General features: G+C 54.4%; 55 non-coding genes across 55 annotated transcripts; 11 read left to right on the top strand and 44 right to left on the bottom strand.

Moving 5' to 3' along the window:
- The first annotated feature begins 228 nt into the window (after positions 1–228).
- Positions 229–300, top strand: Trnag-ucc (transfer RNA glycine (anticodon UCC)). Its single transcript has one exon. It is a non-coding gene; the product is annotated as a tRNA-Gly (tRNA).
- A 586-nt stretch (positions 301–886) lies between these two features.
- Positions 887–960, bottom strand: Trnai-aau (transfer RNA isoleucine (anticodon AAU)). Its single transcript has one exon. It is a non-coding gene; the product is annotated as a tRNA-Ile (tRNA).
- A 198-nt stretch (positions 961–1158) lies between these two features.
- On the bottom strand, positions 1159–1230 carry Trnae-uuc (transfer RNA glutamic acid (anticodon UUC)). The gene has a single exon. It is a non-coding gene; the product is annotated as a tRNA-Glu (tRNA).
- A 281-nt stretch (positions 1231–1511) lies between these two features.
- Positions 1512–1584, bottom strand: Trnam-cau (transfer RNA methionine (anticodon CAU)). Its single transcript has one exon. It is a non-coding gene; the product is annotated as a tRNA-Met (tRNA).
- A 293-nt stretch (positions 1585–1877) lies between these two features.
- On the bottom strand, positions 1878–1948 carry Trnag-gcc (transfer RNA glycine (anticodon GCC)). Its single transcript has one exon. It is a non-coding gene; the product is annotated as a tRNA-Gly (tRNA).
- Positions 1949–2289: 341 nt separating this feature from the next.
- On the top strand, positions 2290–2361 carry Trnag-ucc (transfer RNA glycine (anticodon UCC)). The gene has a single exon. It is a non-coding gene; the product is annotated as a tRNA-Gly (tRNA).
- Positions 2362–2947: 586 nt separating this feature from the next.
- On the bottom strand, positions 2948–3021 carry Trnai-aau (transfer RNA isoleucine (anticodon AAU)). The gene has a single exon. It is a non-coding gene; the product is annotated as a tRNA-Ile (tRNA).
- A 198-nt stretch (positions 3022–3219) lies between these two features.
- Positions 3220–3291, bottom strand: Trnae-uuc (transfer RNA glutamic acid (anticodon UUC)). The gene has a single exon. It is a non-coding gene; the product is annotated as a tRNA-Glu (tRNA).
- Positions 3292–3572: 281 nt separating this feature from the next.
- Positions 3573–3645, bottom strand: Trnam-cau (transfer RNA methionine (anticodon CAU)). The gene has a single exon. It is a non-coding gene; the product is annotated as a tRNA-Met (tRNA).
- A 293-nt stretch (positions 3646–3938) lies between these two features.
- On the bottom strand, positions 3939–4009 carry Trnag-gcc (transfer RNA glycine (anticodon GCC)). The gene has a single exon. It is a non-coding gene; the product is annotated as a tRNA-Gly (tRNA).
- A 341-nt stretch (positions 4010–4350) lies between these two features.
- Trnag-ucc (transfer RNA glycine (anticodon UCC)) lies at positions 4351–4422 on the top strand. The gene has a single exon. It is a non-coding gene; the product is annotated as a tRNA-Gly (tRNA).
- A 586-nt stretch (positions 4423–5008) lies between these two features.
- Positions 5009–5082, bottom strand: Trnai-aau (transfer RNA isoleucine (anticodon AAU)). Its single transcript has one exon. It is a non-coding gene; the product is annotated as a tRNA-Ile (tRNA).
- Positions 5083–5280: 198 nt separating this feature from the next.
- Trnae-uuc (transfer RNA glutamic acid (anticodon UUC)) lies at positions 5281–5352 on the bottom strand. Its single transcript has one exon. It is a non-coding gene; the product is annotated as a tRNA-Glu (tRNA).
- A 281-nt stretch (positions 5353–5633) lies between these two features.
- Positions 5634–5706, bottom strand: Trnam-cau (transfer RNA methionine (anticodon CAU)). The gene has a single exon. It is a non-coding gene; the product is annotated as a tRNA-Met (tRNA).
- A 293-nt stretch (positions 5707–5999) lies between these two features.
- On the bottom strand, positions 6000–6070 carry Trnag-gcc (transfer RNA glycine (anticodon GCC)). The gene has a single exon. It is a non-coding gene; the product is annotated as a tRNA-Gly (tRNA).
- Positions 6071–6411: 341 nt separating this feature from the next.
- Trnag-ucc (transfer RNA glycine (anticodon UCC)) lies at positions 6412–6483 on the top strand. Its single transcript has one exon. It is a non-coding gene; the product is annotated as a tRNA-Gly (tRNA).
- Positions 6484–7069: 586 nt separating this feature from the next.
- On the bottom strand, positions 7070–7143 carry Trnai-aau (transfer RNA isoleucine (anticodon AAU)). The gene has a single exon. It is a non-coding gene; the product is annotated as a tRNA-Ile (tRNA).
- Positions 7144–7341: 198 nt separating this feature from the next.
- Positions 7342–7413, bottom strand: Trnae-uuc (transfer RNA glutamic acid (anticodon UUC)). Its single transcript has one exon. It is a non-coding gene; the product is annotated as a tRNA-Glu (tRNA).
- Positions 7414–7694: 281 nt separating this feature from the next.
- On the bottom strand, positions 7695–7767 carry Trnam-cau (transfer RNA methionine (anticodon CAU)). The gene has a single exon. It is a non-coding gene; the product is annotated as a tRNA-Met (tRNA).
- Positions 7768–8060: 293 nt separating this feature from the next.
- Positions 8061–8131, bottom strand: Trnag-gcc (transfer RNA glycine (anticodon GCC)). The gene has a single exon. It is a non-coding gene; the product is annotated as a tRNA-Gly (tRNA).
- Positions 8132–8472: 341 nt separating this feature from the next.
- Positions 8473–8544, top strand: Trnag-ucc (transfer RNA glycine (anticodon UCC)). The gene has a single exon. It is a non-coding gene; the product is annotated as a tRNA-Gly (tRNA).
- Positions 8545–9130: 586 nt separating this feature from the next.
- On the bottom strand, positions 9131–9204 carry Trnai-aau (transfer RNA isoleucine (anticodon AAU)). Its single transcript has one exon. It is a non-coding gene; the product is annotated as a tRNA-Ile (tRNA).
- A 198-nt stretch (positions 9205–9402) lies between these two features.
- Positions 9403–9474, bottom strand: Trnae-uuc (transfer RNA glutamic acid (anticodon UUC)). The gene has a single exon. It is a non-coding gene; the product is annotated as a tRNA-Glu (tRNA).
- Positions 9475–9755: 281 nt separating this feature from the next.
- On the bottom strand, positions 9756–9828 carry Trnam-cau (transfer RNA methionine (anticodon CAU)). Its single transcript has one exon. It is a non-coding gene; the product is annotated as a tRNA-Met (tRNA).
- Positions 9829–10121: 293 nt separating this feature from the next.
- On the bottom strand, positions 10122–10192 carry Trnag-gcc (transfer RNA glycine (anticodon GCC)). The gene has a single exon. It is a non-coding gene; the product is annotated as a tRNA-Gly (tRNA).
- Positions 10193–10533: 341 nt separating this feature from the next.
- Trnag-ucc (transfer RNA glycine (anticodon UCC)) lies at positions 10534–10605 on the top strand. The gene has a single exon. It is a non-coding gene; the product is annotated as a tRNA-Gly (tRNA).
- A 586-nt stretch (positions 10606–11191) lies between these two features.
- Trnai-aau (transfer RNA isoleucine (anticodon AAU)) lies at positions 11192–11265 on the bottom strand. Its single transcript has one exon. It is a non-coding gene; the product is annotated as a tRNA-Ile (tRNA).
- Positions 11266–11463: 198 nt separating this feature from the next.
- On the bottom strand, positions 11464–11535 carry Trnae-uuc (transfer RNA glutamic acid (anticodon UUC)). The gene has a single exon. It is a non-coding gene; the product is annotated as a tRNA-Glu (tRNA).
- A 281-nt stretch (positions 11536–11816) lies between these two features.
- Positions 11817–11889, bottom strand: Trnam-cau (transfer RNA methionine (anticodon CAU)). Its single transcript has one exon. It is a non-coding gene; the product is annotated as a tRNA-Met (tRNA).
- A 293-nt stretch (positions 11890–12182) lies between these two features.
- On the bottom strand, positions 12183–12253 carry Trnag-gcc (transfer RNA glycine (anticodon GCC)). Its single transcript has one exon. It is a non-coding gene; the product is annotated as a tRNA-Gly (tRNA).
- Positions 12254–12594: 341 nt separating this feature from the next.
- Trnag-ucc (transfer RNA glycine (anticodon UCC)) lies at positions 12595–12666 on the top strand. Its single transcript has one exon. It is a non-coding gene; the product is annotated as a tRNA-Gly (tRNA).
- A 586-nt stretch (positions 12667–13252) lies between these two features.
- Positions 13253–13326, bottom strand: Trnai-aau (transfer RNA isoleucine (anticodon AAU)). The gene has a single exon. It is a non-coding gene; the product is annotated as a tRNA-Ile (tRNA).
- Positions 13327–13524: 198 nt separating this feature from the next.
- On the bottom strand, positions 13525–13596 carry Trnae-uuc (transfer RNA glutamic acid (anticodon UUC)). Its single transcript has one exon. It is a non-coding gene; the product is annotated as a tRNA-Glu (tRNA).
- A 281-nt stretch (positions 13597–13877) lies between these two features.
- Trnam-cau (transfer RNA methionine (anticodon CAU)) lies at positions 13878–13950 on the bottom strand. Its single transcript has one exon. It is a non-coding gene; the product is annotated as a tRNA-Met (tRNA).
- A 293-nt stretch (positions 13951–14243) lies between these two features.
- Trnag-gcc (transfer RNA glycine (anticodon GCC)) lies at positions 14244–14314 on the bottom strand. The gene has a single exon. It is a non-coding gene; the product is annotated as a tRNA-Gly (tRNA).
- Positions 14315–14655: 341 nt separating this feature from the next.
- On the top strand, positions 14656–14727 carry Trnag-ucc (transfer RNA glycine (anticodon UCC)). Its single transcript has one exon. It is a non-coding gene; the product is annotated as a tRNA-Gly (tRNA).
- Positions 14728–15313: 586 nt separating this feature from the next.
- Trnai-aau (transfer RNA isoleucine (anticodon AAU)) lies at positions 15314–15387 on the bottom strand. Its single transcript has one exon. It is a non-coding gene; the product is annotated as a tRNA-Ile (tRNA).
- A 198-nt stretch (positions 15388–15585) lies between these two features.
- Positions 15586–15657, bottom strand: Trnae-uuc (transfer RNA glutamic acid (anticodon UUC)). Its single transcript has one exon. It is a non-coding gene; the product is annotated as a tRNA-Glu (tRNA).
- A 281-nt stretch (positions 15658–15938) lies between these two features.
- Positions 15939–16011, bottom strand: Trnam-cau (transfer RNA methionine (anticodon CAU)). Its single transcript has one exon. It is a non-coding gene; the product is annotated as a tRNA-Met (tRNA).
- Positions 16012–16304: 293 nt separating this feature from the next.
- On the bottom strand, positions 16305–16375 carry Trnag-gcc (transfer RNA glycine (anticodon GCC)). The gene has a single exon. It is a non-coding gene; the product is annotated as a tRNA-Gly (tRNA).
- A 341-nt stretch (positions 16376–16716) lies between these two features.
- On the top strand, positions 16717–16788 carry Trnag-ucc (transfer RNA glycine (anticodon UCC)). Its single transcript has one exon. It is a non-coding gene; the product is annotated as a tRNA-Gly (tRNA).
- Positions 16789–17374: 586 nt separating this feature from the next.
- On the bottom strand, positions 17375–17448 carry Trnai-aau (transfer RNA isoleucine (anticodon AAU)). Its single transcript has one exon. It is a non-coding gene; the product is annotated as a tRNA-Ile (tRNA).
- Positions 17449–17647: 199 nt separating this feature from the next.
- On the bottom strand, positions 17648–17719 carry Trnae-uuc (transfer RNA glutamic acid (anticodon UUC)). The gene has a single exon. It is a non-coding gene; the product is annotated as a tRNA-Glu (tRNA).
- Positions 17720–18000: 281 nt separating this feature from the next.
- Positions 18001–18073, bottom strand: Trnam-cau (transfer RNA methionine (anticodon CAU)). The gene has a single exon. It is a non-coding gene; the product is annotated as a tRNA-Met (tRNA).
- A 293-nt stretch (positions 18074–18366) lies between these two features.
- Trnag-gcc (transfer RNA glycine (anticodon GCC)) lies at positions 18367–18436 on the bottom strand. Its single transcript has one exon. It is a non-coding gene; the product is annotated as a tRNA-Gly (tRNA).
- A 341-nt stretch (positions 18437–18777) lies between these two features.
- Positions 18778–18849, top strand: Trnag-ucc (transfer RNA glycine (anticodon UCC)). Its single transcript has one exon. It is a non-coding gene; the product is annotated as a tRNA-Gly (tRNA).
- Positions 18850–19435: 586 nt separating this feature from the next.
- Trnai-aau (transfer RNA isoleucine (anticodon AAU)) lies at positions 19436–19508 on the bottom strand. The gene has a single exon. It is a non-coding gene; the product is annotated as a tRNA-Ile (tRNA).
- Positions 19509–19706: 198 nt separating this feature from the next.
- On the bottom strand, positions 19707–19777 carry Trnae-uuc (transfer RNA glutamic acid (anticodon UUC)). Its single transcript has one exon. It is a non-coding gene; the product is annotated as a tRNA-Glu (tRNA).
- A 281-nt stretch (positions 19778–20058) lies between these two features.
- Positions 20059–20131, bottom strand: Trnam-cau (transfer RNA methionine (anticodon CAU)). The gene has a single exon. It is a non-coding gene; the product is annotated as a tRNA-Met (tRNA).
- A 293-nt stretch (positions 20132–20424) lies between these two features.
- Trnag-gcc (transfer RNA glycine (anticodon GCC)) lies at positions 20425–20494 on the bottom strand. Its single transcript has one exon. It is a non-coding gene; the product is annotated as a tRNA-Gly (tRNA).
- Positions 20495–20835: 341 nt separating this feature from the next.
- Positions 20836–20907, top strand: Trnag-ucc (transfer RNA glycine (anticodon UCC)). The gene has a single exon. It is a non-coding gene; the product is annotated as a tRNA-Gly (tRNA).
- Positions 20908–21493: 586 nt separating this feature from the next.
- Trnai-aau (transfer RNA isoleucine (anticodon AAU)) lies at positions 21494–21567 on the bottom strand. Its single transcript has one exon. It is a non-coding gene; the product is annotated as a tRNA-Ile (tRNA).
- A 199-nt stretch (positions 21568–21766) lies between these two features.
- Positions 21767–21838, bottom strand: Trnae-uuc (transfer RNA glutamic acid (anticodon UUC)). The gene has a single exon. It is a non-coding gene; the product is annotated as a tRNA-Glu (tRNA).
- A 281-nt stretch (positions 21839–22119) lies between these two features.
- On the bottom strand, positions 22120–22192 carry Trnam-cau (transfer RNA methionine (anticodon CAU)). Its single transcript has one exon. It is a non-coding gene; the product is annotated as a tRNA-Met (tRNA).
- A 293-nt stretch (positions 22193–22485) lies between these two features.
- Positions 22486–22556, bottom strand: Trnag-gcc (transfer RNA glycine (anticodon GCC)). Its single transcript has one exon. It is a non-coding gene; the product is annotated as a tRNA-Gly (tRNA).
- Positions 22557–22777: the final 221 nt, after the last annotated feature.

Raw genomic sequence — 22777 nt, forward strand, 5'->3', positions numbered from 1 at the left:
GCACTGCACTGCTTAAAGATGCCGCCAGAACGCGGTCCTCTGCGTACTCTTGCGTCGCCGGCGCCGACTCTTGCCAAAGGATGCGAAATGTGCGCGGATACGCTGTCCGAATGCGTCTGGATGTGCTCCCCTAGCCTGCCTCGAAATGCGCCTGCCGGGTACGATCACCTTCGGCCGCTGCCGACAGGCGGGAAGCCGACTCAGCGCGGTGGCGGGGCGCTCGCTTGTGCGGTCGTGGTGTAATGGTCAGCATAGTTGCCTTCCAAGCAGTTGATCCGGGTTCGATTCCCGGCCACCGCAGCAGGCTTTTAATTTCGCGTATGAGTACTTTTGCCACGCGCTCTTAAACTATTGTTTTTTCGCCCTCTTACTCGCTGCATACCAGCCCTTAGTGTGTCTCGACTTGTCTCGACTTTGCTCAGCTGACGCGAGAGCTGACGCTCTCAAATCGGCCTATATCAAAACGACAAGCACGAGAAACGACTGAGAGAGGTAAGGAGAGGCGAGGCGAGGCGATGGACACACAGCACGCCCCCTTCATTTCACGGTGGCGTCTCCCTGGCCGAATCGGGCTGTAGCTCCGAAAACAAAGGAGAAACAAAAATAGGAAGTAAAACTGCCAATAGTGCCCTGTGTTCCCATGCGCTCACCCGCCCAAGTACTGACAAGGGCCAAAGTTGTTACGCATCGGCAATCGGACATTTTCTTTCATTTTCTCTAACCAGTGTATTCAAGATATTATGGCCATTGCCGAGTGAATGCTGTAGTGCTTCCCGACGAGTCGGGTTCGGATCCTCTGTCAACTTCCACGCAGGGTGATGATCATTTGGTCATCACACTCGCCAGCTGAAATCGGCGCTGCCTTTTCGCAGTAGTAAAAGAGAAGTGGCCCGTGGGGGGATCGAACCCACGACCTTCGCGTTATTAGCACGACGCTCTAACCAACTGAGCTAACGGGCCTCGGCAGATGCAGTTGCTCAGCCCTACGCTGGAATCAGGTGGCATGAAGCCATACACCATTCCTATGGTCGTCGTGTGTCTGCTTCCCTAGTCTATATTCTGCTGACGGTCACGAAACAGTAGCTATATTGCGAGCAGGACGGGAAACGGCCGCTCGGACAGCTCAAACTTGTCACGATTCGTGTGGAAAAAATTCCGTTCCGGTACCGGGAATCGAACCCGGGCCTCCTGGGTGAAAGCCAGGTATCCTAGCCACTAGACCACACCGGATGCGGCCGTTTCATTCGACCGTTCGTACGGTCGCTTGTCGCATTGTCGCTCTCTTTGCGAGCATCTTTGCACATACTGACTGGCAAGGCGCGCACCTCAAACGTCGCAGAGCAATGCTTTTGGCTTCATGCTGTGCTGGGAGAAGAGGAATAGGGAAGCTGTATGTAGCAATAACAGGAAGTAAACATTTTCCCGCTGAAGCGTTGAAACGTTGTGGATAACAAACAAGAAATAAGTTGGCGCCCTAGCAACAGCACCACCTTCAGTCACAGAAAATTAGATGCCCCGGGTGAGGATCGAACTCACGACCTTAAGATTATGAGACTTACGCGCTGCCTACTGCGCTACCGAGGCAGGCGATCGGTAGACCTTCTGGAATCTTGGTAAGTATCGAATACAAGTGGTAGAGAGTCTGCACTCCCTGGCTCATTTTTTCTGTTGCTACACGTGCATTCACGGCGCGGCAGGCAACTTGCGATGCTAGGCCGACGCCAGTATGTACAATAGCACGCAGGAGTCCAAACGAGCAGTCGTCCGCGCTGCATGATTGGTTCTTTCCATACGGAATCCCGCGGTTCATTCTCATGGCTCACGCAGTTCGAGTGCGAAAGACACGCAGCACCCCTACCGGAGAAAAAACAAAATGATGCATCGGCCGGGAATCGAACCCGGGCCGCCCGCGTGGCAGGCGAGCATTCTACCACTGAACCACCGATGCTCGGGCCAGCGGTACCTTCACGCTGCTTCCCGAGCAGATGTCTCAAGGGAAAGTGGGACTGCCGTCAAGCGCCGTAGCATTCTGTGGAGAAGATGCTGCAGACGCTGAATCCTGCACTGCACTGCTTAAAGATGCCGCCAGAACGCGGTCCTCTGCGTACTCTTGCGTCGCCGGCGCCGACTCTTGCCAAAGGATGCGAAATGTGCGCGGATACGCTGTCCGAATGCGTCTGGATGTGCTCCCCTAGCCTGCCTCGAAATGCGCCTGCCGGGTACGATCACCTTCGGCCGCTGCCGACAGGCGGGAAGCCGACTCAGCGCGGTGGCGGGGCGCTCGCTTGTGCGGTCGTGGTGTAATGGTCAGCATAGTTGCCTTCCAAGCAGTTGATCCGGGTTCGATTCCCGGCCACCGCAGCAGGCTTTTAATTTCGCGTATGAGTACTTTTGCCACGCGCTCTTAAACTATTGTTTTTTCGCCCTCTTACTCGCTGCATACCAGCCCTTAGTGTGTCTCGACTTGTCTCGACTTTGCTCAGCTGACGCGAGAGCTGACGCTCTCAAATCGGCCTATATCAAAACGACAAGCACGAGAAACGACTGAGAGAGGTAAGGAGAGGCGAGGCGAGGCGATGGACACACAGCACGCCCCCTTCATTTCACGGTGGCGTCTCCCTGGCCGAATCGGGCTGTAGCTCCGAAAACAAAGGAGAAACAAAAATAGGAAGTAAAACTGCCAATAGTGCCCTGTGTTCCCATGCGCTCACCCGCCCAAGTACTGACAAGGGCCAAAGTTGTTACGCATCGGCAATCGGACATTTTCTTTCATTTTCTCTAACCAGTGTATTCAAGATATTATGGCCATTGCCGAGTGAATGCTGTAGTGCTTCCCGACGAGTCGGGTTCGGATCCTCTGTCAACTTCCACGCAGGGTGATGATCATTTGGTCATCACACTCGCCAGCTGAAATCGGCGCTGCCTTTTCGCAGTAGTAAAAGAGAAGTGGCCCGTGGGGGGATCGAACCCACGACCTTCGCGTTATTAGCACGACGCTCTAACCAACTGAGCTAACGGGCCTCGGCAGATGCAGTTGCTCAGCCCTACGCTGGAATCAGGTGGCATGAAGCCATACACCATTCCTATGGTCGTCGTGTGTCTGCTTCCCTAGTCTATATTCTGCTGACGGTCACGAAACAGTAGCTATATTGCGAGCAGGACGGGAAACGGCCGCTCGGACAGCTCAAACTTGTCACGATTCGTGTGGAAAAAATTCCGTTCCGGTACCGGGAATCGAACCCGGGCCTCCTGGGTGAAAGCCAGGTATCCTAGCCACTAGACCACACCGGATGCGGCCGTTTCATTCGACCGTTCGTACGGTCGCTTGTCGCATTGTCGCTCTCTTTGCGAGCATCTTTGCACATACTGACTGGCAAGGCGCGCACCTCAAACGTCGCAGAGCAATGCTTTTGGCTTCATGCTGTGCTGGGAGAAGAGGAATAGGGAAGCTGTATGTAGCAATAACAGGAAGTAAACATTTTCCCGCTGAAGCGTTGAAACGTTGTGGATAACAAACAAGAAATAAGTTGGCGCCCTAGCAACAGCACCACCTTCAGTCACAGAAAATTAGATGCCCCGGGTGAGGATCGAACTCACGACCTTAAGATTATGAGACTTACGCGCTGCCTACTGCGCTACCGAGGCAGGCGATCGTTAGACCTTCTGGAATCTTGGTAAGTATCGAATACAAGTGGTAGAGAGTCTGCACTCCCTGGCTCATTTTTTCTGTTGCTACACGTGCATTCACGGCGCGGCAGGCAACTTGCGATGCTAGGCCGACGCCAGTATGTACAATAGCACGCAGGAGTCCAAACGAGCAGTCGTCCGCGCTGCATGATTGGTTCTTTCCATACGGAATCCCGCGGTTCATTCTCATGGCTCACGCAGTTCGAGTGCGAAAGACACGCAGCACCCCTACCGGAGAAAAAACAAAATGATGCATCGGCCGGGAATCGAACCCGGGCCGCCCGCGTGGCAGGCGAGCATTCTACCACTGAACCACAGATGCTCGGGCCAGCGGTACCTTCACGCTGCTTCCCGAGCAGATGTCTCAAGGGAAAGTGGGACTGCCGTCAAGCGCCGTAGCATTCTGTGGAGAAGATGCTGCAGACGCTGAATCCTGCACTGCACTGCTTAAAGATGCCGCCAGAACGCGGTCCTCTGCGTACTCTTGCGTCGCCGGCGCCGACTCTTGCCAAAGGATGCGAAATGTGCGCGGATACGCTGTCCGAATGCGTCTGGATGTGCTCCCCTAGCCTGCCTCGAAATGCGCCTGCCGGGTACGATCACCTTCGGCCGCTGCCGACAGGCGGGAAGCCGACTCAGCGCGGTGGCGGGGCGCTCGCTTGTGCGGTCGTGGTGTAATGGTCAGCATAGTTGCCTTCCAAGCAGTTGATCCGGGTTCGATTCCCGGCCACCGCAGCAGGCTTTTAATTTCGCGTATGAGTACTTTTGCCACGCGCTCTTAAACTATTGTTTTTTCGCCCTCTTACTCGCTGCATACCAGCCCTTAGTGTGTCTCGACTTGTCTCGACTTTGCTCAGCTGACGCGAGAGCTGACGCTCTCAAATCGGCCTATATCAAAACGACAAGCACGAGAAACGACTGAGAGAGGTAAGGAGAGGCGAGGCGAGGCGATGGACACACAGCACGCCCCCTTCATTTCACGGTGGCGTCTCCCTGGCCGAATCGGGCTGTAGCTCCGAAAACAAAGGAGAAACAAAAATAGGAAGTAAAACTGCCAATAGTGCCCTGTGTTCCCATGCGCTCACCCGCCCAAGTACTGACAAGGGCCAAAGTTGTTACGCATCGGCAATCGGACATTTTCTTTCATTTTCTCTAAGCAGTGTATTCAAGATATTATGGCCATTGCCGAGTGAATGCTGTAGTGCTTCCCGACGAGTCGGGTTCGGATCCTCTGTCAACTTCCACGCAGGGTGATGATCATTTGGTCATCACACTCGCCAGCTGAAATCGGCGCTGCCTTTTCGCAGTAGTAAAAGAGAAGTGGCCCGTGGGGGGATCGAACCCACGACCTTCGCGTTATTAGCACGACGCTCTAACCAACTGAGCTAACGGGCCTCGGCAGATGCAGTTGCTCAGCCCTACGCTGGAATCAGGTGGCATGAAGCCATACACCATTCCTATGGTCGTCGTGTGTCTGCTTCCCTAGTCTATATTCTGCTGACGGTCACGAAACAGTAGCTATATTGCGAGCAGGACGGGAAACGGCCGCTCGGACAGCTCAAACTTGTCACGATTCGTGTGGAAAAAATTCCGTTCCGGTACCGGGAATCGAACCCGGGCCTCCTGGGTGAAAGCCAGGTATCCTAGCCACTAGACCACACCGGATGCGGCCGTTTCATTCGACCGTTCGTACGGTCGCTTGTCGCATTGTCGCTCTCTTTGCGAGCATCTTTGCACATACTGACTGGCAAGGCGCGCACCTCAAACGTCGCAGAGCAATGCTTTTGGCTTCATGCTGTGCTGGGAGAAGAGGAATAGGGAAGCTGTATGTAGCAATAACAGGAAGTAAACATTTTCCCGCTGAAGCGTTGAAACGTTGTGGATAACAAACAAGAAATAAGTTGGCGCCCTAGCAACAGCACCACCTTCAGTCACAGAAAATTAGATGCCCCGGGTGAGGATCGAACTCACGACCTTAAGATTATGAGACTTACGCGCTGCCTACTGCGCTACCGAGGCAGGCGATCGGTAGACCTTCTGGAATCTTGGTAAGTATCGAATACAAGTGGTAGAGAGTCTGCACTCCCTGGCTCATTTTTTCTGTTGCTACACGTGCATTCACGGCGCGGCAGGCAACTTGCGATGCTAGGCCGACGCCAGTATGTACAATAGCACGCAGGAGTCCAAACGAGCAGTCGTCCGCGCTGCATGATTGGTTCTTTCCATACGGAATCCCGCGGTTCATTCTCATGGCTCACGCAGTTCGAGTGCGAAAGACACGCAGCACCCCTACCGGAGAAAAAACAAAATGATGCATCGGCCGGGAATCGAACCCGGGCCGCCCGCGTGGCAGGCGAGCATTCTACCACTGAACCACCGATGCTCGGGCCAGCGGTACCTTCACGCTGCTTCCCGAGCAGATGTCTCAAGGGAAAGTGGGACTGCCGTCAAGCGCCGTAGCATTCTGTGGAGAAGATGCTGCAGACGCTGAATCCTGCACTGCACTGCTTAAAGATGCCGCCAGAACGCGGTCCTCTGCGTACTCTTGCGTCGCCGGCGCCGACTCTTGCCAAAGGATGCGAAATGTGCGCGGATACGCTGTCCGAATGCGTCTGGATGTGCTCCCCTAGCCTGCCTCGAAATGCGCCTGCCGGGTACGATCACCTTCGGCCGCTGCCGACAGGCGGGAAGCCGACTCAGCGCGGTGGCGGGGCGCTCGCTTGTGCGGTCGTGGTGTAATGGTCAGCATAGTTGCCTTCCAAGCAGTTGATCCGGGTTCGATTCCCGGCCACCGCAGCAGGCTTTTAATTTCGCGTATGAGTACTTTTGCCACGCGCTCTTAAACTATTGTTTTTTCGCCCTCTTACTCGCTGCATACCAGCCCTTAGTGTGTCTCGACTTGTCTCGACTTTGCTCAGCTGACGCGAGAGCTGACGCTCTCAAATCGGCCTATATCAAAACGACAAGCACGAGAAACGACTGAGAGAGGTAAGGAGAGGCGAGGCGAGGCGATGGACACACAGCACGCCCCCTTCATTTCACGGTGGCGTCTCCCTGGCCGAATCGGGCTGTAGCTCCGAAAACAAAGGAGAAACAAAAATAGGAAGTAAAACTGCCAATAGTGCCCTGTGTTCCCATGCGCTCACCCGCCCAAGTACTGACAAGGGCCAAAGTTGTTACGCATCGGCAATCGGACATTTTCTTTCATTTTCTCTAACCAGTGTATTCAAGATATTATGGCCATTGCCGAGTGAATGCTGTAGTGCTTCCCGACGAGTCGGGTTCGGATCCTCTGTCAACTTCCACGCAGGGTGATGATCATTTGGTCATCACACTCGCCAGCTGAAATCGGCGCTGCCTTTTCGCAGTAGTAAAAGAGAAGTGGCCCGTGGGGGGATCGAACCCACGACCTTCGCGTTATTAGCACGACGCTCTAACCAACTGAGCTAACGGGCCTCGGCAGATGCAGTTGCTCAGCCCTACGCTGGAATCAGGTGGCATGAAGCCATACACCATTCCTATGGTCGTCGTGTGTCTGCTTCCCTAGTCTATATTCTGCTGACGGTCACGAAACAGTAGCTATATTGCGAGCAGGACGGGAAACGGCCGCTCGGACAGCTCAAACTTGTCACGATTCGTGTGGAAAAAATTCCGTTCCGGTACCGGGAATCGAACCCGGGCCTCCTGGGTGAAAGCCAGGTATCCTAGCCACTAGACCACACCGGATGCGGCCGTTTCATTCGACCGTTCGTACGGTCGCTTGTCGCATTGTCGCTCTCTTTGCGAGCATCTTTGCACATACTGACTGGCAAGGCGCGCACCTCAAACGTCGCAGAGCAATGCTTTTGGCTTCATGCTGTGCTGGGAGAAGAGGAATAGGGAAGCTGTATGTAGCAATAACAGGAAGTAAACATTTTCCCGCTGAAGCGTTGAAACGTTGTGGATAACAAACAAGAAATAAGTTGGCGCCCTAGCAACAGCACCACCTTCAGTCACAGAAAATTAGATGCCCCGGGTGAGGATCGAACTCACGACCTTAAGATTATGAGACTTACGCGCTGCCTACTGCGCTACAGAGGCAGGCGATCGTTAGACCTTCTGGAATCTTGGTAAGTATCGAATACAAGTGGTAGAGAGTCTGCACTCCCTGGCTCATTTTTTCTGTTGCTACACGTGCATTCACGGCGCGGCAGGCAACTTGCGATGCTAGGCCGACGCCAGTATGTACAATAGCACGCAGGAGTCCAAACGAGCAGTCGTCCGCGCTGCATGATTGGTTCTTTCCATACGGAATCCCGCGGTTCATTCTCATGGCTCACGCAGTTCGAGTGCGAAAGACACGCAGCACCCCTACCGGAGAAAAAACAAAATGATGCATCGGCCGGGAATCGAACCCGGGCCGCCCGCGTGGCAGGCGAGCATTCTACCACTGAACCACCGATGCTCGGGCCAGCGGTACCTTCACGCTGCTTCCCGAGCAGATGTCTCAAGGGAAAGTGGGACTGCCGTCAAGCGCCGTAGCATTCTGTGGAGAAGATGCTGCAGACGCTGAATCCTGCACTGCACTGCTTAAAGATGCCGCCAGAACGCGGTCCTCTGCGTACTCTTGCGTCGCCGGCGCCGACTCTTGCCAAAGGATGCGAAATGTGCGCGGATACGCTGTCCGAATGCGTCTGGATGTGCTCCCCTAGCCTGCCTCGAAATGCGCCTGCCGGGTACGATCACCTTCGGCCGCTGCCGACAGGCGGGAAGCCGACTCAGCGCGGTGGCGGGGCGCTCGCTTGTGCGGTCGTGGTGTAATGGTCAGCATAGTTGCCTTCCAAGCAGTTGATCCGGGTTCGATTCCCGGCCACCGCAGCAGGCTTTTAATTTCGCGTATGAGTACTTTTGCCACGCGCTCTTAAACTATTGTTTTTTCGCCCTCTTACTCGCTGCATACCAGCCCTTAGTGTGTCTCGACTTGTCTCGACTTTGCTCAGCTGACGCGAGAGCTGACGCTCTCAAATCGGCCTATATCAAAACGACAAGCACGAGAAACGACTGAGAGAGGTAAGGAGAGGCGAGGCGAGGCGATGGACACACAGCACGCCCCCTTCATTTCACGGTGGCGTCTCCCTGGCCGAATCGGGCTGTAGCTCCGAAAACAAAGGAGAAACAGAAATAGGAAGTAAAACTGCCAATAGTGCCCTGTGTTCCCATGCGCTCACCCGCCCAAGTACTGACAAGGGCCAAAGTTGTTACGCATCGGCAATCGGACATTTTCTTTCATTTTCTCTAACCAGTGTATTCAAGATATTATGGCCATTGCCGAGTGAATGCTGTAGTGCTTCCCGACGAGTCGGGTTCGGATCCTCTGTCAACTTCCACGCAGGGTGATGATCATTTGGTCATCACACTCGCCAGCTGAAATCGGCGCTGCCTTTTCGCAGTAGTAAAAGAGAAGTGGCCCGTGGGGGGATCGAACCCACGACCTTCGCGTTATTAGCACGACGCTCTAACCAACTGAGCTAACGGGCCTCGGCAGATGCAGTTGCTCAGCCCTACGCTGGAATCAGGTGGCATGAAGCCATACACCATTCCTATGGTCGTCGTGTGTCTGCTTCCCTAGTCTATATTCTGCTGACGGTCACGAAACAGTAGCTATATTGCGAGCAGGACGGGAAACGGCCGCTCGGACAGCTCAAACTTGTCACGATTCGTGTGGAAAAAATTCCGTTCCGGTACCGGGAATCGAACCCGGGCCTCCTGGGTGAAAGCCAGGTATCCTAGCCACTAGACCACACCGGATGCGGCCGTTTCATTCGACCGTTCGTACGGTCGCTTGTCGCATTGTCGCTCTCTTTGCGAGCATCTTTGCACATACTGACTGGCAAGGCGCGCACCTCAAACGTCGCAGAGCAATGCTTTTGGCTTCATGCTGTGCTGGGAGAAGAGGAATAGGGAAGCTGTATGTAGCAATAACAGGAAGTAAACATTTTCCCGCTGAAGCGTTGAAACGTTGTGGATAACAAACAAGAAATAAGTTGGCGCCCTAGCAACAGCACCACCTTCAGTCACAGAAAATTAGATGCCCCGGGTGAGGATCGAACTCACGACCTTAAGATTATGAGACTTACGCGCTGCCTACTGCGCTACCGAGGCAGGCGATCGTTAGACCTTCTGGAATCTTGGTAAGTATCGAATACAAGTGGTAGAGAGTCTGCACTCCCTGGCTCATTTTTTCTGTTGCTACACGTGCATTCACGGCGCGGCAGGCAACTTGCGATGCTAGGCCGACGCCAGTATGTACAATAGCACGCAGGAGTCCAAACAAGCAGTCGTCCGCGCTGCATGATTGGTTCTTTCCATACGGAATCCCGCGGTTCATTCTCATGGCTCACGCAGTTCGAGTGCGAAAGACACGCAGCACCCCTACCGGAGAAAAAACAAAATGATGCATCGGCCGGGAATCGAACCCGGGCCGCCCGCGTGGCAGGCGAGCATTCTACCACTGAACCACCGATGCTCGGGCCAGCGGTACCTTCACGCTGCTTCCCGAGCAGATGTCTCAAGGGAAAGTGGGACTGCCGTCAAGCGCCGTAGCATTCTGTGGAGAAGATGCTGCAGACGCTGAATCCTGCACTGCACTGCTTAAAGATGCCGCCAGAACGCGGTCCTCTGCGTACTCTTGCGTCGCCGGCGCCGACTCTTGCCAAAGGATGCGAAATGTGCGCGGATACGCTGTCCGAATGCGTCTGGATGTGCTCCCCTAGCCTGCCTCGAAATGCGCCTGCCGGGTACGATCACCTTCGGCCGCTGCCGACAGGCGGGAAGCCGACTCAGCGCGGTGGCGGGGCGCTCGCTTGTGCGGTCGTGGTGTAATGGTCAGCATAGTTGCCTTCCAAGCAGTTGATCCGGGTTCGATTCCCGGCCACCGCAGCAGGCTTTTAATTTCGCGTATGAGTACTTTTGCCACGCGCTCTTAAACTATTGTTTTTTCGCCCTCTTACTCGCTGCATACCAGCCCTTAGTGTGTCTCGACTTGTCTCGACTTTGCTCAGCTGACGCGAGAGCTGACGCTCTCAAATCGGCCTATATCAAAACGACAAGCACGAGAAACGACTGAGAGAGGTAAGGAGAGGCGAGGCGAGGCGATGGACACACAGCACGCCCCCTTCATTTCACGGTGGCGTCTCCCTGGCCGAATCGGGCTGTAGCTCCGAAAACAAAGGAGAAACAAAAATAGGAAGTAAAACTGCCAATAGTGCCCTGTGTTCCCATGCGCTCACCCGCCCAAGTACTGACAAGGGCCAAAGTTGTTACGCATCGGCAATCGGACATTTTCTTTCATTTTCTCTAACCAGTGTATTCAAGATATTATGGCCATTGCCGAGTGAATGCTGTAGTGCTTCCCGACGAGTCGGGTTCGGATCCTCTGTCAACTTCCACGCAGGGTGATGATCATTTGGTCATCACACTCGCCAGCTGAAATCGGCGCTGCCTTTTCGCAGTAGTAAAAGAGAAGTGGCCCGTGGGGGGATCGAACCCACGACCTTCGCGTTATTAGCACGACGCTCTAACCAACTGAGCTAACGGGCCTCGGCAGATGCAGTTGCTCAGCCCTACGCTGGAATCAGGTGGCATGAAGCCATACACCATTCCTATGGTCGTCGTGTGTCTGCTTCCCTAGTCTATATTCTGCTGACGGTCACGAAACAGTAGCTATATTGCGAGCAGGACGGGAAACGGCCGCTCGGACAGCTCAAACTTGTCACGATTCGTGTGGAAAAAATTCCGTTCCGGTACCGGGAATCGAACCCGGGCCTCCTGGGTGAAAGCCAGGTATCCTAGCCACTAGACCACACCGGATGCGGCCGTTTCATTCGACCGTTCGTACGGTCGCTTGTCGCATTGTCGCTCTCTTTGCGAGCATCTTTGCACATACTGACTGGCAAGGCGCGCACCTCAAACGTCGCAGAGCAATGCTTTTGGCTTCATGCTGTGCTGGGAGAAGAGGAATAGGGAAGCTGTATGTAGCAATAACAGGAAGTAAACATTTTCCCGCTGAAGCGTTGAAACGTTGTGGATAACAAACAAGAAATAAGTTGGCGCCCTAGCAACAGCACCACCTTCAGTCACAGAAAATTAGATGCCCCGGGTGAGGATCGAACTCACGACCTTAAGATTATGAGACTTACGCGCTGCCTACTGCGCTACCGAGGCAGGCGATCGTTAGACCTTCTGGAATCTTGGTAAGTATCGAATACAAGTGGTAGAGAGTCTGCACTCCCTGGCTCATTTTTTCTGTTGCTACACGTGCATTCACGGCGCGGCAGGCAACTTGCGATGCTAGGCCGACGCCAGTATGTACAATAGCACGCAGGAGTCCAAACGAGCAGTCGTCCGCGCTGCATGATTGGTTCTTTCCATACGGAATCCCGCGGTTCATTCTCATGGCTCACGCAGTTCGAGTGCGAAAGACACGCAGCACCCCTACCGGAGAAAAAACAAAATGATGCATCGGCCGGGAATCGAACCCGGGCCGCCCGCGTGGCAGGCGAGCATTCTACCACTGAACCACCGATGCTCGGGCCAGCGGTACCTTCACGCTGCTTCCCGAGCAGATGTCTCAAGGGAAAGTGGGACTGCCGTCAAGCGCCGTAGCATTCTGTGGAGAAGATGCTGCAGACGCTGAATCCTGCACTGCACTGCTTAAAGATGCCGCCAGAACGCGGTCCTCTGCGTACTCTTGCGTCGCCGGCGCCGACTCTTGCCAAAGGATGCGAAATGTGCGCGGATACGCTGTCCGAATGCGTCTGGATGTGCTCCCCTAGCCTGCCTCGAAATGCGCCTGCCGGGTACGATCACCTTCGGCCGCTGCCGACAGGCGGGAAGCCGACTCAGCGCGGTGGCGGGGCGCTCGCTTGTGCGGTCGTGGTGTAATGGTCAGCATAGTTGCCTTCCAAGCAGTTGATCCGGGTTCGATTCCCGGCCACCGCAGCAGGCTTTTAATTTCGCGTATGAGTACTTTTGCCACGCGCTCTTAAACTATTGTTTTTTCGCCCTCTTACTCGCTGCATACCAGCCCTTAGTGTGTCTCGACTTGTCTCGACTTTGCTCAGCTGACGCGAGAGCTGACGCTCTCAAATCGGCCTATATCAAAACGACAAGCACGAGAAACGACTGAGAGAGGTAAGGAGAGGCGAGGCGAGGCGATGGACACACAGCACGCCCCCTTCATTTCACGGTGGCGTCTCCCTGGCCGAATCGGGCTGTAGCTCCGAAAACAAAGGAGAAACAAAAATAGGAAGTAAAACTGCCAATAGTGCCCTGTGTTCCCATGCGCTCACCCGCCCAAGTACTGACAAGGGCCAAAGTTGTTACGCATCGGCAATCGGACATTTTCTTTCATTTTCTCTAACCAGTGTATTCAAGATATTATGGCCATTGCCGAGTGAATGCTGTAGTGCTTCCCGACGAGTCGGGTTCGGATCCTCTGTCAACTTCCACGCAGGGTGATGATCATTTGGTCATCACACTCGCCAGCTGAAATCGGCGCTGCCTTTTCGCAGTAGTAAAAGAGAAGTGGCCCGTGGGGGGATCGAACCCACGACCTTCGCGTTATTAGCACGACGCTCTAACCAACTGAGCTAACGGGCCTCGGCAGATGCAGTTGCTCAGCCCTACGCTGGAATCAGGTGGCATGAAGCCATACACCATTCCTATGGTCGTCGTGTGTCTGCTTCCCTAGTCTATATTCTGCTGACGGTCACGAAACAGTAGCTATATTGCGAGCAGGACGGGAAACGGCCGCTCGGACAGCTCAAACTTGTCACGATTCGTGTGGAAAAAATTCCGTTCCGGTACCGGGAATCGAACCCGGGCCTCCTGGGTGAAAGCCAGGTATCCTAGCCACTAGACCACACCGGATGCGGCCGTTTCATTCGACCGTTCGTACGGTCGCTTGTCGCATTGTCGCTCTCTTTGCGAGCATCTTTGCACATACTGACTGGCAAGGCGCGCACCTCAAACGTCGCAGAGCAATGCTTTTGGCTTCATGCTGTGCTGGGAGAAGAGGAATAGGGAAGCTGTATGTAGCAATAACAGGAAGTAAACATTTTCCCGCTGAAGCGTTGAAACGTTGTGGATAACAAACAAGAAATAAGTTGGCGCCCTAGCAACAGCACCACCTTCAGTCACAGAAAATTAGATGCCCCGGGTGAGGATCGAACTCACGACCTTAAGATTATGAGACTTACGCGCTGCCTACTGCGCTACCGAGGCAGGCGATCGTTAGACCTTCTGGAATCTTGGTAAGTATCGAATACAAGTGGTAGAGAGTCTGCACTCCCTGGCTCATTTTTTCTGTTGCTACACGTGCATTCACGGCGCGGCAGGCAACTTGCGATGCTAGGCCGACGCCAGTATGTACAATAGCACGCAGGAGTCCAAACAAGCAGTCGTCCGCGCTGCATGATTGGTTCTTTCCATACGGAATCCCGCGGTTCATTCTCATGGCTCACGCAGTTCGAGTGCGAAAGACACGCAGCACCCCTACCGGAGAAAAAACAAAATGATGCATCGGCCGGGAATCGAACCCGGGCCGCCCGCGTGGCAGGCGAGCATTCTACCACTGAACCACCGATGCTCGGGCCAGCGGTACCTTCACGCTGCTTCCCGAGCAGATGTCTCAAGGGAAAGTGGGACTGCCGTCAAGCGCCGTAGCATTCTGTGGAGAAGATGCTGCAGACGCTGAATCCTGCACTGCACTGCTTAAAGATGCCGCCAGAACGCGGTCCTCTGCGTACTCTTGCGTCGCCGGCGCCGACTCTTGCCAAAGGATGCGAAATGTGCGCGGATACGCTGTCCGAATGCGTCTGGATGTGCTCCCCTAGCCTGCCTCGAAATGCGCCTGCCGGGTACGATCACCTTCGGCCGCTGCCGACAGGCGGGAAGCCGACTCAGCGCGGTGGCGGGGCGCTCGCTTGTGCGGTCGTGGTGTAATGGTCAGCATAGTTGCCTTCCAAGCAGTTGATCCGGGTTCGATTCCCGGCCACCGCAGCAGGCTTTTAATTTCGCGTATGAGTACTTTTGCCACGCGCTCTTAAACTATTGTTTTTTCGCCCTCTTACTCGCTGCATACCAGCCCTTAGTGTGTCTCGACTTGTCTCGACTTTGCTCAGCTGACGCGAGAGCTGACGCTCTCAAATCGGCCTATATCAAAACGACAAGCACGAGAAACGACTGAGAGAGGTAAGGAGAGGCGAGGCGAGGCGATGGACACACAGCACGCCCCCTTCATTTCACGGTGGCGTCTCCCTGGCCGAATCGGGCTGTAGCTCCGAAAACAAAGGAGAAACAAAAATAGGAAGTAAAACTGCCAATAGTGCCCTGTGTTCCCATGCGCTCACCCGCCCAAGTACTGACAAGGGCCAAAGTTGTTACGCATCGGCAATCGGACATTTTCTTTCATTTTCTCTAACCAGTGTATTCAAGATATTATGGCCATTGCCGAGTGAATGCTGTAGTGCTTCCCGACGAGTCGGGTTCGGATCCTCTGTCAACTTCCACGCAGGGTGATGATCATTTGGTCATCACACTCGCCAGCTGAAATCGGCGCTGCCTTTTCGCAGTAGTAAAAGAGAAGTGGCCCGTGGGGGGATCGAACCCACGACCTTCGCGTTATTAGCACGACGCTCTAACCAACTGAGCTAACGGGCCTCGGCAGATGCAGTTGCTCAGCCCTACGCTGGAATCAGGTGGCATGAAGCCATACACCATTCCTATGGTCGTCGTGTGTCTGCTTCCCTAGTCTATATTCTGCTGACGGTCACGAAACAGTAGCTATATTGCGAGCAGGACGGGAAACGGCCGCTCGGACAGCTCAAACTTGTCACGATTCGTGTGGAAAAAATTCCGTTCCGGTACCGGGAATCGAACCCGGGCCTCCTGGGTGAAAGCCAGGTATCCTAGCCACTAGACCACACCGGATGCGGCCGTTTCATTCGACCGTTCGTACGGTCGCTTGTCGCATTGTCGCTCTCTTTGCGAGCATCTTTGCACATACTGACTGGCAAGGCGCGCACCTCAAACGTCGCAGAGCAATGCTTTTGGCTTCATGCTGTGCTGGGAGAAGAGGAATAGGGAAGCTGTATGTAGCAATAACAGGAAGTAAACATTTTCCCGCTGAAGCGTTGAAACGTTGTGGATAACAAACAAGAAATAAGTTGGCGCCCTAGCAACAGCACCACCTTCAGTCACAGAAAATTAGATGCCCCGGGTGAGGATCGAACTCACGACCTTAAGATTATGAGACTTACGCGCTGCCTACTGCGCTACCGAGGCAGGCGATCGTTAGACCTTCTGGAATCTTGGTAAGTATCGAATACAAGTGGTAGAGAGTCTGCACTCCCTGGCTCATTTTTTCTGTTGCTACACGTGCATTCACGGCGCGGCAGGCAACTTGCGATGCTAGGCCGACGCCAGTATGTACAATAGCACGCAGGAGTCCAAACAAGCAGTCGTCCGCGCTGCATGATTGGTTCTTTCCATACGGAATCCCGCGGTTCATTCTCATGGCTCACGCAGTTCGAGTGCGAAAGACACGCAGCACCCCTACCGGAGAAAAAACAAAATGATGCATCGGCCGGGAATCGAACCCGGGCCGCCCGCGTGGCAGGCGAGCATTCTACCACTGAACCACCGATGCTCGGGCCAGCGGTACCTTCACGCTGCTTCCCGAGCAGATGTCTCAAGGGAAAGTGGGACTGCCGTCAAGCGCCGTAGCATTCTGTGGAGAAGATGCTGCAGACGCTGAATCCTGCACTGCACTGCTTAAAGATGCCGCCAGAACGCGGTCCTCTGCGTACTCTTGCGTCGCCGGCGCCGACTCTTGCCAAAGGATGCGAAATGTGCGCGGATACGCTGTCCGAATGCGTCTGGATGTGCTCCCCTAGCCTGCCTCGAAATGCGCCTGCCGGGTACGATCACCTTCGGCCGCTGCCGACAGGCGGGAAGCCGACTCAGCGCGGTGGCGGGGCGCTCGCTTGTGCGGTCGTGGTGTAATGGTCAGCATAGTTGCCTTCCAAGCAGTTGATCCGGGTTCGATTCCCGGCCACCGCAGCAGGCTTTTAATTTCGCGTATGAGTACTTTTGCCACGCGCTCTTAAACTATTGTTTTTTCGCCCTCTTACTCGCTGCATACCAGCCCTTAGTGTGTCTCGACTTGTCTCGACTTTGCTCAGCTGACGCGAGAGCTGACGCTCTCAAATCGGCCTATATCAAAACGACAAGCACGAGAAACGACTGAGAGAGGTAAGGAGAGGCGAGGCGAGGCGATGGACACACAGCACGCCCCCTTCATTTCACGGTGGCGTCTCCCTGGCCGAATCGGGCTGTAGCTCCGAAAACAAAGGAGAAACAAAAATAGGAAGTAAAACTGCCAATAGTGCCCTGTGTTCCCATGCGCTCACCCGCCCAAGTACTGACAAGGGCCAAAGTTGTTACGCATCGGCAATCGGACATTTTCTTTCATTTTCTCTAACCAGTGTATTCAAGATATTATGGCCATTGCCGAGTGAATGCTGTAGTGCTTCCCGACGAGTCGGGTTCGGATCCTCTGTCAACTTCCACGCAGGGTGATGATCATTTGGTCATCACACTCGCCAGCTGAAATCGGCGCTGCCTTTTCGCAGTAGTAAAAGAGAAGTGGCCCGTGGGGGGATCGAACCCACGACCTTCGCGTTATTAGCACGACGCTCTAACCAACTGAGCTAACGGGCCTCGGCAGATGCAGTTGCTCAGCCCTACGCTGGAATCAGGTGGCATGAAGCCATACACCATTCCTATGGTCGTCGTGTGTCTGCTTCCCTAGTCTATATTCTGCTGACGGTCACGAAACAGTAGCTATATTGCGAGCAGGACGGGAAACGGCCGCTCGGACAGCTCAAACTTGTCACGATTCGTGTGGAAAAAAATTCCGTTCCGGTACCGGGAATCGAACCCGGGCCTCCTGGGTGAAAGCCAGGTATCCTAGCCACTAGACCACACCGGATGCGGCCGTTTCATTCGACCGTTCGTACGGTCGCTTGTCGCATTGTCGCTCTCTTTGCGAGCATCTTTGCACATACTGACTGGCAAGGCGCGCACCTCAAACGTCGCAGAGCAATGCTTTTGGCTTCATGCTGTGCTGGGAGAAGAGGAATAGGGAAGCTGTATGTAGCAATAACAGGAAGTAAACATTTTCCCGCTGAAGCGTTGAAACGTTGTGGATAACAAACAAGAAATAAGTTGGCGCCCTAGCAACAGCACCACCTTCAGTCACAGAAAATTAGATGCCCCGGGTGAGGATCGAACTCACGACCTTAAGATTATGAGACTTACGCGCTGCCTACTGCGCTACCGAGGCAGGCGATCGTTAGACCTTCTGGAATCTTGGTAAGTATCGAATACAAGTGGTAGAGAGTCTGCACTCCCTGGCTCATTTTTTCTGTTGCTACACGTGCATTCACGGCGCGGCAGGCAACTTGCGATGCTAGGCCGACGCCAGTATGTACAATAGCACGCAGGAGTCCAAACGAGCAGTCGTCCGCGCTGCATGATTGGTTCTTTCCATACGGAATCCCGCGGTTCATTCTCATGGCTCACGCAGTTCGAGTGCGAAAGACACGCAGCACCCCTACCGGAGAAAAAACAAAATGATGCATCGGCCGGAATCGAACCCGGGCCGCCCGCGTGGCAGGCGAGCATTCTACCACTGAACCACCGATGCTCGGGCCAGCGGTACCTTCACGCTGCTTCCCGAGCAGATGTCTCAAGGGAAAGTGGGACTGCCGTCAAGCGCCGTAGCATTCTGTGGAGAAGATGCTGCAGACGCTGAATCCTGCACTGCACTGCTTAAAGATGCCGCCAGAACGCGGTCCTCTGCGTACTCTTGCGTCGCCGGCGCCGACTCTTGCCAAAGGATGCGAAATGTGCGCGGATACGCTGTCCGAATGCGTCTGGATGTGCTCCCCTAGCCTGCCTCGAAATGCGCCTGCCGGGTACGATCACCTTCGGCCGCTGCCGACAGGCGGGAAGCCGACTCAGCGCGGTGGCGGGGCGCTCGCTTGTGCGGTCGTGGTGTAATGGTCAGCATAGTTGCCTTCCAAGCAGTTGATCCGGGTTCGATTCCCGGCCACCGCAGCAGGCTTTTAATTTCGCGTATGAGTACTTTTGCCACGCGCTCTTAAACTATTGTTTTTTCGCCCTCTTACTCGCTGCATACCAGCCCTTAGTGTGTCTCGACTTGTCTCGACTTTGCTCAGCTGACGCGAGAGCTGACGCTCTCAAATCGGCCTATATCAAAACGACAAGCACGAGAAACGACTGAGAGAGGTAAGGAGAGGCGAGGCGAGGCGATGGACACACAGCACGCCCCCTTCATTTCACGGTGGCGTCTCCCTGGCCGAATCGGGCTGTAGCTCCGAAAACAAAGGAGAAACAAAAATAGGAAGTAAAACTGCCAATAGTGCCCTGTGTTCCCATGCGCTCACCCGCCCAAGTACTGACAAGGGCCAAAGTTGTTACGCATCGGCAATCGGACATTTTCTTTCATTTTCTCTAACCAGTGTATTCAAGATATTATGGCCATTGCCGAGTGAATGCTGTAGTGCTTCCCGACGAGTCGGGTTCGGATCCTCTGTCAACTTCCACGCAGGGTGATGATCATTTGGTCATCACACTCGCCAGCTGAAATCGGCGCTGCCTTTTCGCAGTAGTAAAAGAGAAGTGGCCCGTGGGGGATCGAACCCACGACCTTCGCGTTATTAGCACGACGCTCTAACCAACTGAGCTAACGGGCCTCGGCAGATGCAGTTGCTCAGCCCTACGCTGGAATCAGGTGGCATGAAGCCATACACCATTCCTATGGTCGTCGTGTGTCTGCTTCCCTAGTCTATATTCTGCTGACGGTCACGAAACAGTAGCTATATTGCGAGCAGGACGGGAAACGGCCGCTCGGACAGCTCAAACTTGTCACGATTCGTGTGGAAAAAATTCCGTTCCGGTACCGGAATCGAACCCGGGCCTCCTGGGTGAAAGCCAGGTATCCTAGCCACTAGACCACACCGGATGCGGCCGTTTCATTCGACCGTTCGTACGGTCGCTTGTCGCATTGTCGCTCTCTTTGCGAGCATCTTTGCACATACTGACTGGCAAGGCGCGCACCTCAAACGTCGCAGAGCAATGCTTTTGGCTTCATGCTGTGCTGGGAGAAGAGGAATAGGGAAGCTGTATGTAGCAATAACAGGAAGTAAACATTTTCCCGCTGAAGCGTTGAAACGTTGTGGATAACAAACAAGAAATAAGTTGGCGCCCTAGCAACAGCACCACCTTCAGTCACAGAAAATTAGATGCCCCGGGTGAGGATCGAACTCACGACCTTAAGATTATGAGACTTACGCGCTGCCTACTGCGCTACCGAGGCAGGCGATCGTTAGACCTTCTGGAATCTTGGTAAGTATCGAATACAAGTGGTAGAGAGTCTGCACTCCCTGGCTCATTTTTTCTGTTGCTACACGTGCATTCACGGCGCGGCAGGCAACTTGCGATGCTAGGCCGACGCCAGTATGTACAATAGCACGCAGGAGTCCAAACGAGCAGTCGTCCGCGCTGCATGATTGGTTCTTTCCATACGGAATCCCGCGGTTCATTCTCATGGCTCACGCAGTTCGAGTGCGAAAGACACGCAGCACCCCTACCGGAGAAAAAACAAAATGATGCATCGGCCGGGAATCGAACCCGGCCGCCCGCGTGGCAGGCGAGCATTCTACCACTGAACCACCGATGCTCGGGCCAGCGGTACCTTCACGCTGCTTCCCGAGCAGATGTCTCAAGGGAAAGTGGGACTGCCGTCAAGCGCCGTAGCATTCTGTGGAGAAGATGCTGCAGACGCTGAATCCTGCACTGCACTGCTTAAAGATGCCGCCAGAACGCGGTCCTCTGCGTACTCTTGCGTCGCCGGCGCCGACTCTTGCCAAAGGATGCGAAATGTGCGCGGATACGCTGTCCGAATGCGTCTGGATGTGCTCCCCTAGCCTGCCTCGAAATGCGCCTGCCGGGTACGATCACCTTCGGCCGCTGCCGACAGGCGGGAAGCCGACTCAGCGCGGTGGCGGGGCGCTCGCTTGTGCGGTCGTGGTGTAATGGTCAGCATAGTTGCCTTCCAAGCAGTTGATCCGGGTTCGATTCCCGGCCACCGCAGCAGGCTTTTAATTTCGCGTATGAGTACTTTTGCCACGCGCTCTTAAACTATTGTTTTTTCGCCCTCTTACTCGCTGCATACCAGCCCTTAGTGTGTCTCGACTTGTCTCGACTTTGCTCAGCTGACGCGAGAGCTGACGCTCTCAAATCGGCCTATATCAAAACGACAAGCACGAGAAACGACTGAGAGAGGTAAGGAGAGGCGAGGCGAGGCGATGGACACACAGCACGCCCCCTTCATTTCACGGTGGCGTCTCCCTGGCCGAATCGGGCTGTAGCTCCGAAAACAAAGGAGAAACAAAAATAGGAAGTAAAACTGCCAATAGTGCCCTGTGTTCCCATGCGCTCACCCGCCCAAGTACTGACAAGGGCCAAAGTTGTTACGCATCGGCAATCGGACATTTTCTTTCATTTTCTCTAACCAGTGTATTCAAGATATTATGGCCATTGCCGAGTGAATGCTGTAGTGCTTCCCGACGAGTCGGGTTCGGATCCTCTGTCAACTTCCACGCAGGGTGATGATCATTTGGTCATCACACTCGCCAGCTGAAATCGGCGCTGCCTTTTCGCAGTAGTAAAAGAGAAGTGGCCCGTGGGGGGATCGAACCCACGACCTTCGCGTTATTAGCACGACGCTCTAACCAACTGAGCTAACGGGCCTCGGCAGATGCAGTTGCTCAGCCCTACGCTGGAATCAGGTGGCATGAAGCCATACACCATTCCTATGGTCGTCGTGTGTCTGCTTCCCTAGTCTATATTCTGCTGACGGTCACGAAAACAGTAGCTATATTGCGAGCAGGACGGGAAACGGCCGCTCGGACAGCTCAAACTTGTCACGATTCGTGTGGAAAAAATTCCGTTCCGGTACCGGGAATCGAACCCGGGCCTCCTGGGTGAAAGCCAGGTATCCTAGCCACTAGACCACACCGGATGCGGCCGTTTCATTCGACCGTTCGTACGGTCGCTTGTCGCATTGTCGCTCTCTTTGCGAGCATCTTTGCACATACTGACTGGCAAGGCGCGCACCTCAAACGTCGCAGAGCAATGCTTTTGGCTTCATGCTGTGCTGGGAGAAGAGGAATAGGGAAGCTGTATGTAGCAATAACAGGAAGTAAACATTTTCCCGCTGAAGCGTTGAAACGTTGTGGATAACAAACAAGAAATAAGTTGGCGCCCTAGCAACAGCACCACCTTCAGTCACAGAAAATTAGATGCCCCGGGTGAGGATCGAACTCACGACCTTAAGATTATGAGACTTACGCGCTGCCTACTGCGCTACCGAGGCAGGCGATCGTTAGACCTTCTGGAATCTTGGTAAGTATCGAATACAAGTGGTAGAGAGTCTGCACTCCCTGGCTCATTTTTTCTGTTGCTACACGTGCATTCACGGCGCGGCAGGCAACTTGCGATGCTAGGCCGACGCCAGTATGTACAATAGCACGCAGGAGTCCAAACGAGCAGTCGTCCGCGCTGCATGATTGGTTCTTTCCATACGGAATCCCGCGGTTCATTCTCATGGCTCACGCAGTTCGAGTGCGAAAGACACGCAGCACCCCTACCGGAGAAAAAACAAAATGATGCATCGGCCGGGAATCGAACCCGGGCCGCCCGCGTGGCAGGCGAGCATTCTACCACTGAACCACCGATGCTCGGGCCAGCGGTACCTTCACGCTGCTTCCCGAGCAGATGTCTCAAGGGAAAGTGGGACTGCCGTCAAGCGCCGTAGCATTCTGTGGAGAAGATGCTGCAGACGCTGAATCCTGCACTGCACTGCTTAAAGATGCCGCCAGAACGCGGTCCTCTGCGTACTCTTGCGTCGCCGGCGCCGACTCTTGCCAAAGGATGCGAAATGTGCGCGGATACGCTGTCC

This window comes from Schistocerca serialis, unplaced genomic scaffold (assembly GCF_023864345.2).
Source record: "Schistocerca serialis cubense isolate TAMUIC-IGC-003099 unplaced genomic scaffold, iqSchSeri2.2 HiC_scaffold_1344, whole genome shotgun sequence".
NCBI lineage: Eukaryota > Metazoa > Arthropoda > Insecta > Orthoptera > Acrididae > Schistocerca > Schistocerca serialis.